The 9,028-nt window shown below is 48.9% G+C and overlaps 1 protein-coding gene across 3 annotated transcripts in view; it reads left to right on the top strand.

Annotated features, from left to right (window-relative positions):
• The first annotated feature begins 23 nt into the window (after positions 1–23).
• The window catches only part of SIPA1L3 (signal induced proliferation associated 1 like 3), a 308,537-nt gene continuing 299,532 nt past the window's right edge, over positions 24–9,028 (top strand). Inside the window, exon 1 of one of the 3 annotated variants that reach the window (XM_021931056.2) lies at positions 24–633. The gene's annotated coding sequence lies outside the window, so the exon portion shown is untranslated. The remainder of the gene's footprint in view (positions 634–9,028) is intronic. The other 2 variants (XM_017952902.3, XM_031659502.1) reach the window with 2 other exon arrangements.

The raw sequence follows: 9,028 nt of genomic DNA, 5'->3' as shown, positions 1-9,028 counted from the left end.
AAAAAATCCTCTCAGCGGGGGCCCGCGGCAATTCAGGCCGGGGTCTGCCGGCGAGCGCGCGTGCGCGAGCGCGCATCGACGCCCTCCTCCACCACCCCCTTCGCTGGGGGTCTAGCTTACTGCTCTGCTTCCTCCACTTCTCCCGGGGGAAGAGTGACTAGCGTCCTAAGGGTGAGTGACTCGAGCCTGGCAGAGAGTGAAAGAGAGGTTCCGCCGAATGAAGGGAGGAGGCAGACGGGGCTAGGAGAAAGGAGAAACCGCCCCGGCGGGGTGAACAGCGCAGCTCTAGAGTTGGAATCTGCAGGAGACACGCCTCCCTCCCTCACGCCCCTCGGGGCTGCGGAAGTGCTCTAGAGACTGGAGCTGCATGAAGGCGACCAGTGGACTACGGTTCCTAGGAGGCAGCGCGGCAGTGCGCCTACGGCTCCCGGCAGCCCCCGCGCGCCAGGCTCTTTTCAGTTCGCGGCCGGCTAGGGCGAAACTACAGTTCCCAGGAGGACGCGCGCGAAGCGGCTTGGAAGTGGGCAGCCTGGAAGTCACTCGGGCCACCGGAGCTGGCGGCGTCTCCAGCGAGCGGCGCGGAGCCGGACGCCGCAGTCGTGGGGCCCGCGGGGCGGGCAGCCCAGACGCCAGGTATGTGGCTCCGGGTGCGGGATCGGCCTCGCGCAAGGGTGGCGGGGAATCGGTGGCTGCCCGGACCCCGAGGGTCAGCGCGGGCGGACGGCCGGGTGTGGGTACTGGCCGTGGGGGGCGGCGGCGCCGGGACTCGCGCCCTCCGGACCCAGCCGGACTTGTGCCTGCATGGCTCAACTTTCCAGGCGTGCACCCCGGCGCTGTGGGGAAGAGCTTGGAGGCGGGGAGCGGTGGATTCGCGTCCCGGCTGTGCCGCTCGGGAGCTGCGATCTGGGGAAACCGCTCCGAACCTCAATTTCCCCTGCAGTAAAACGGAGTAGGAGAGTGTCTTGGCGGAGATTCTGTTGAGATAATAGAATGAAACATTTGGCACATAGGAGGCACTTACTACGTGTTGGGGTTATTGTTAGCTCTCCGAAAAATGAGGTGAAGATGTTATCGATTGCATAGGGTGAGGATTAGTTGAGCGTGTGCATGTAAAGAGGTGAGTCCATGGTTAGCACCCAACGCAGGCTAGCTGCTGTTAACCGAGATAATTTTGTTAAGAGCGTTGGTTTGGAAGGCAGAGAGACCCCAGGTTCAAATTTGAACATTTACCAGCTGTGTGACTTTGGGCAACTGGCCTCACCTCTCTGTGCCTTGGCTTCCCTATCTATAAAATGGGGATTTAAGTAGCAACCACTTCGTCGAGTTGTTTTCAGGATGCAGTGAGAATACCATGCGTAAAGTGCTTAGCACAGCAGCTGGCACATAATGCTCAGTAAATGGTACCGTTTATTAAGCGTGTTCCTAGTGGCCCGGAGACCCTCTGAGGGTGGGGCTCTGGCTGTAGTATTGGTCTCCCCCGAGGGCCAGATTCAGAACTGGTCCAGTTGACTTGACCTCCTACTACCTCAGGTTCCTCATTTACAAAATGGGATAATAACAAGATCACTCTCAAAGGGTTGTAAGGATTTGCTGAGATTGTGTTTCTAGTCCAGCGCCATCTCTCACTAAGTAGCAGCTCTTATGTATTATAATTGTTCTTCAATATTCTCCATCTGGCCCAGAGACTGCCTGACTGTGGGCTGTGACATGACAGCCCTGAGCTCCCCCACACGTTTGCTCCCAGCCTCAGTGTCCCATCTGTGGAATGGTAGTCATAGGACTTTTGTGCCAGGATTGTTTGGATGGTTCTAGGAGATAATTCATGTTTAGTGCTTTGCACAAGACCCGGCACACAGTAAGTGCTTATTAAATGATTAAATGCATCTTGCTGGTTTTTTTTTTTTTTTTTTTTAATAGGCCCTTTTTGCTTGTTTGTACCTACATGGCAGAGTGGTCACAAGGTTAGTGTTTCTTTATTCTCCCCACCGCCCAAAATTTTACTCACCAAAGATTAAATTATGGAACACACTATAGTAGAAAGGCCTAAGAAGAAATGGGACTGACCTGCCATCAGCGGTCCCCTGCTCACACACCCCTCCCCATAGAGCCAGTATGTTTACTCCAGTGCTTTAATTATTGTCTTAATGCTGCCAGCTCTTGCCTCTGTGTCCCCTGCACTCCAGCTCCAGATGTGGAGCCTGTGCTTCTTCGATGCCCCTAGTGGCTTTCTTGGGCACCATAAACTCAACATGTCCAGCCTGAACTCCTCCTTCTGAAGCCAGTAGTCACCATCTTGGCAAATGCACCAGCATAGACCTGGTTGCCTAAGCCAGAAACCTGGGAGTTGCTCTTCCCCTGCCTTCCCATGTCCAGTCGACAGGCAAGAAGGACGAATCTGCTATTTCATAGGAACACCATTTCATTGGCCCATATTGGTCTCCCATCTGATGGGCACTGAAAGTTCCCCTCCGCTCCTCGAGGTGGTGGCCTTTTCTCACGAGGTTGAGTTTTTTGTTTCTTTGTTTGTTTTTAGATGGAGTCTGTAGCTCTGTAGCCCAGGCTGGAGTGCATCGGCACAATCTCAGCTCACCTCTGCCTCCCGGGTTCAAGCGATTCTCCTACCTCAGCCTCCTGAGTAGCTGGGATTACAGGTGCCCGCCACCACGTGCGGCTAGTTTTTGTGTTTTCAATAGAGATGGGGTTTTCACCGTGTTGGCCATTCTGGTCTCGAACTCCTGACCTCAGGTGATCTACCCATTTTGGCCTCCCACAGTGCTGGGATTGTAGGACATGAGCCACCACGCCTGGCCATGACAAGGTTAAGTCATTAGGGATTAACATAGGTAAACCTATGTAACATATGTATTAATAAGGGCAAGAAGACATTATAGACTTGGCTGGACAGCAGTGACTGTGGATGTGGCATGAAAGCCTGGCTTTCAGGGGACCCAGTTCTGTGATTTTAGCCTGGTACAGACTGGCTGAGTTGTAAATTTCTTTCAGAAAAGTTAGATGGTGTCAGCGGCTTAGAATATCCCGTGTGGGAGGGTGGCCATCCTGGGCATTTCAGGAGGCAGCACACATACCACACACCCAAGAAGAGCCTGGGAAGGGCGTTTATTAGCGCTCCCTTTAGGTTGAGTTTATTGTCAGAAACCTGTCATTGTGATTTCATTGGATGATAGAAACTGGTGGTCTCAATCACATTTGTGATGGCTACCAAATTTACCTAAGCATTTTGTTCCCTTAACCTGAAGAAATAAAGCAGTGGCTTAAAAAAAAAAAAATCTTGGTTATTCTCCATGACTAGTGACAGCAGCACGTGGCTTTTCGGCAGTCTGTGTAGAATGAATATCTAAGAGTTAAATGCGAGTCTGTCTTTCAGACATTGCAGTTGTTAGGTGGTAAATCAAAAGTGGAATTTAGAATGTGCAGTGATTGGTGCCTCTCTTTTTTGCTGTAAAATATATTTTACTGATATATTTCAAACATAGATTTAGTAACTTGAAAATCTAAATTGAATGTATTTACATTTTAACAAAATAATTCAACAATCATTTCCTTTAAAATAAAGAATTTGGGCCGGGCGCAGTGCCTCACACCTGTAATCCCAGCATTTTGGGAGGCCGAGACGGGTGGATCACGAGGTCAGGAGATTGATACCATCCTGGCCAACATGGTGAAACCCCATCTCTACTAAAAATACAAAAATTTAGGGGGGCATAGTGGCGGGTGCCTGTAGTCCCAGCTACTCGGGAGGCTGAGGCAGGAGAATGGCATGAACCCGGGAGGCAGAGCTTGCAGTGAGCCAAGATCGCGCCACTGTACTGCAGCCCGGGCGACTGAGCGAGACTCTGTCTCAAAAATAAATAAATAAATTAATTAATTAAAAAAAAAGAATTTGTCTTTAGCTGTAAGGACAAGAATGAGAGGCTATTTGGTGGGGTGCAGTGGCTCATGCTTGTAATCCTAGCACTTTGGAGGCTGAGGCAGGTGGATCACTTGAGCCCAGGAGTTTGAGAGCAGCCTGGGCAACATGTCGACACTCCATCTCTACAAAAAAATAATCAGGTGTGGTGGCACACATCTCTAGTCCCAGCTACCCGGGATGTTGAGGCTGTGGTGGGCTGTGATTGCAGCATTGCACTCCAGCCTGTGTGACGGAGTAAGACCCTCTCTCAGAAATTAAAAAAAAAAAAAAATGAGAGTCTATTGGACAAGTTTGTGCATTTGTGTATTCTTCAAGACTGATATTGCTTCCTTTTTTTTTTTTTTTTAGACAGAGTCTTGCTCTGTGGCCCAGGCTGGAGTGCAGTGGCATGATGTTGGCTCACTGCAACCTCCACCTCCTGGGTTCAGATGATTCTCCTGCCTCAGCCTCCTGAGTATCTGGGATTACAGGCACGTGCCACCATGCCTGGCTAATTTGTGTATTTTTAGTAGATATGGGGTTTCGCCATGTTGGCTTCAAACTCTTGACCTCAGGTGATCCACCCACCTTGGCCTCCCAACGTGCTGAAATTACAGGCATGAGCCACCGTGCCCAGCCTATTGCTTCCTTTTTTTTAGGACTATTCTGGTCATGACATTTTGTGCGTGTGTGTATGTATGTGATTGGGTTGAATTTAGCTTAAAAAAAGTTATGCAAGAAATTCATGCTTGTTGTAATGTGTCAAACAGTACAGAGATGTAGGGAAAATACCTACTGCCACCCTCCACTCCAAAATCCCATGTACCCAGAGATAACCATTTGTTCAGACAGTGAGTATCTATTAAGTATCTATTGCTAGGTTTTGGAGATAGCATAATGAACAAAATGGATGTGTTCTCTGCCCCTGTGATTTGGGCCGATGCCTCAGTTATCTTTTTCTGTGCTTATATTGATTATGTCTGTATGTGTGTATGTGTGTGTGTGTGTGTGTATCAACTGTTTTCTTCCTCCTCCCGTACCATTCCCCAAAAAAGGACGGGGTAGAAATCAAGTTACACCTATTTGTAACCCAATTTTTTCAATTAATGGCTGGGCATGTCCTTCCAAGTCATTACATATAGATCTGGCTTATCCTTTTCAACAGCTGTACCCACATTCTTCAGTGTAGAGAGACCATGCTTTATTCCAGCATTCCCCCACTGCTGGACCTTTACGTTGTTCCTCTGAGATTTTTTACCTCAGCAAACACACATCTAATAAGTATCCTTGGCGGTGGCTCACGCCTGTAATTCCAGCACTTTGGGAGGCCAAGGCAGGCAGATCATCTGAGGTCAGGAGATTGAGACCATCCTGGCTAACATGGTGAAACCCCGTCTCTACTAAAAAATACAAAAAAATTAGCTGGGCGTGGTAGCTGGCGCCTATAGTCCCAGCCGCTTGGGAGGCTGAGGCAGGAGAATGGTGTGAACCCAGGAGGCGGAGCTTGCAGTGAGCTGAGATTGAGCCACTGCATTCCAGCCTGGACGACAGAGCAAGACTCCATCTCTAAAAAAAAAAAAAAAAAAAAAAAAAAGACAAACAAAAAACAAACAACAAAAAAAAATACAAAATTAGCCAGGCGTGATGATGAGCACCTGTAATCCCAGCTACTTGAGAGGCTGAGGCAGGAGAATTGCTTGAACCGGGGAGGCGGGGAGGCAGAGGGTGCAGTGAGCCGAGATTGTGCCACTGCACTCCAGCCTGAGTGACAAGAGTGACACTCTGTCTCGAAATTAAAAAAAAAAAAAGTATCCTTTCACATAGGCAGCATGGCCTAGTGGCTGAAGCATAAACTCTGGGGCCACATGGTCCGGGTTCACACTGTGACTTTACCCTATACTTGTTGTGATACCTTAGGCAAGTCATGTGTCCTTCTGGGCCTTAGTGTCCTCATCTGAAAATGGGGATGATACAAGTGTCTTCCTTATAAGGTGATTGTTGAGAGGTTCCATAAGATCATCTGCATCAAGCCTTCAGGGCAGGGACAGCTGTGATTTTTTTTTACAGACAGGGTCACTCTGTTGCCCACGCTGGAGTGCAGTGGCATCATCGTAGCTCACTGTAACCTTGAAACCCTGAGCTCAAGTGATTCTCCCACCCCAACCTCCCTAGTAGCTGGGGCTACAGGTGCGCACCACCGCACCCAGCTAATTTTTTAATTTTTGTGGAGATAGGGTCTCACACTATGTTGCCTAGGCTGGTCTCGAACTCCTGGCCTCAAAACGATCCTCCCACCTCAATCTACATGTGATCTTTCAAACTCAAAGTAATTCACAGGAAGAGTCAACTCAATCATTTGAAACACCAGGTAGAAATAAGAAAAAGTTATATCACAGGGATCCCGCTTGAAGATGTTGGAGCCTAGGGCAAGGGATCCAGCTGCACCTGAAAGAAGGGAGGAGATTTGCCCAGGAAGATAGGAGCCAGTGAAGTGGCCTGACCACAGTGGGTGGTGGGGGTGAGGGACTGGTGGTGGAGCGTCAGTGGGAAATATCACTCCTCATATTTGCGAGAAGCGTGCCACCGTTGGAGGGTGGCTTAGGTGGCGGGCAGACCAAGTTCAGATCACAATATAGCCACTAACTTGGAAGATGTGCACTGAACTTTTTTGTTCATTGGCAAAATGGGTGTGATAGTAGTCTTTATCTCGGGGGTCGTTGGAGACTGAACGAAATGTCTGCAAGACTTTCAGCACATTGGGATGTCATTAGCCCTGTGCAGTTAGCTACTATTCTTATTTTATTGAGTTGACAGATGTGTTGAGACCGTGCTGTGTACCAGGTCCTATTCTAGGCACTGAGGATTCAGCAGTCAACAAGACAGACAAGATCCTTGCTGTCCTAGGGTTTACATTCTAGCCATTCTAGCCCGGGAAGACATGCAGTAAACAGGATCACTTCACTTTGTTTTTTTGAGATGGAGTCTCGCTGTCACCCAAGCTGGCACAATCTCAGCTCACTGCAACCTCTGCCTTCCAAGTTCAAGCCAATCTCCTGCCTCAGGCTCCCGAGTAACTGGGACTACAGGCATGCGCCACTATGCCCCGCTGATTTTTGCATTTTTAGTAGGGGAGGAGTTTTGCCATGTTAGCCAGGCTGGTCTCAAACTCCTGACCTTGGGTGATCCACCTACCTCGGTCTTGTACAGTGCTGGGATTACAGGCATGAGCCACTGGGCCCAGCCTCTTTTTTTTTTTTTTTTTAAATAAAGAAAAATCCTGATCCTGCCTCTTCAGATAGTTTTAACTGTGATGGAGAAAATTTAACAGGATAAGTGGAGAGAAAATGGCTGATGGGGCAAGATGGCGGTGGTTACTTTAGCTTGGATGGTCAGGGAAGACCTCCCAGGCCTCTTTGAAGAGTCATGTGAACTGAGACCTTAATGAGCAGTGGCGCTGGCTATGCCAAAAGTTGGGGAAAGAACGTTCCAGGCAGAGGGGACAGCAAGTGTTAAGGTCCGGAGGTGGGAGTGAGTTTGCTATAAAGAGTATCAGTGTGACTGGAGAAGGGTAAATTCCTAGTTTTCAAGTTTATACCACTTTAAGTTCTTTTTCTTTTTCTTTTCCTTTCCTTTTCTTTTTTTTTTTTTTGTGAAGGGTCTGCTCTGCCGCCCAGGCTGGAGTGCAGTGGCATGATCTCAGCTCACTGCAACCTCCGCTTCCTGGGCTCAAGTGATCCTCCTGCCTCAGCCTCCCAAGGAGCTGGGATTACAGGAATGTGCCACCACACCTGGCTAATTTTTTTTGGTACTTTTAGTAGAGGAGACAGGGTTTCATCATGTTGGCCAGGCTGGTTTCAAACTCCTGACCTCAGGTGATCTGCCCACTTCGGTCTCCCAAAGCGCTGGCATTACAGGTGTGAGCCACCACACCCGGCCGTATTTTTTCTTTTTTTTGTGGAGACCCATTTTGCCCAGGCTGATCTTGAACTTCTGGGCTGAAGTGATCCTCACCCTCGGCCTTCCAAAGTGCTGAAATTACAGGCACGAGCCACCATACCTGGCCTACTTTTTAATAAAATAATAATAATGGTAGCAGCTTACCTAGTGCTTACTCTGTGCTAGATGCTCTTCTAAGCATTTCACACATTCCTCAGTTAATCCTGACAGTAGTCCAATTAAGTAATCAACTTGATCGAACTCATTTTACAGGTGAGGAAACTGATTCCACCCTCCATGCTCTTCACCTGCATTCTAAACTCTCTTCCCAGGCCCTCCTTACTAGGCAGAGGCAAACTGAGGAAGCGGACACAGCATTTCGTGTCCTTGTTGTTTGACATGCAAAGCACTTTAGACTGTGTTTAGTACCCAATTCATGTGGCAGCAGGGGCGGCCTGGGATGTTGTGGCATCATTTTTGCTCTCAATGAGATAGGGATGGTTTGGTGGTGGTTTCAGAACTAAAGACCCTCCGGCAGAGCCTGTCAAGTAGAACAAGACTGACTGATTGCCATACCAGGCACAGGTTAGCATGAAACAAAGTGTAGTGTCTGAGGGAGCAGGGTGTCTCCTTTGGGTGAACTTTGCAAGGGGACTTGGCTGGAAAAGGTGTTTTTTTCTTTTTTTTTGAGTCAGAGGCTTGCTCTGTCGCCCACGCTGAAGTGCAATGGTGTGATCTGGGCTCACTGCAACCTCTGCTTCCTGGGTTCAAGCAATTCTCCTTCCTCAGCCTCCTGAGTACCTGGAGTTACAGGCATCCACCGCCACTCCCAGGTAATTTTTGTATTTTTAGTAGAGACGGGGTTTCACCATGTTGGCCAGGCTGGCCTTCAACTCCTCATCTCAAGTGATCTGCTGGCCTTGGCCTCCCAAAATGTTGAGATTACAGATGTGAGCCACTGCACCCAGCTGGAAATGGTGTTTGAAGCACACTAGCCATGTGGACTGTTAAAGTATCACACTATGGCCCAGCAACTAAGACAATGATTCCTGGACCTGTAAGGGCCCCAGGTCCCTGCTCCAGCACCATGACCTGTGTGTACTTTGATTTGCTGCAGCCTGGGCCTTATGGGTTACTAAATATTTTGAATTAAGGATAGCCCTGATTAGATGTGAGGACAGT

This window comes from Papio anubis, chromosome 20, assembly GCF_008728515.1.
Source record: "Papio anubis isolate 15944 chromosome 20, Panubis1.0, whole genome shotgun sequence".
Lineage (NCBI taxonomy): Eukaryota > Metazoa > Chordata > Mammalia > Primates > Cercopithecidae > Papio > Papio anubis.
Note: the sequence above shows the minus strand (reverse complement) of the source record. Positions and strands in the feature narration are given on the sequence as shown.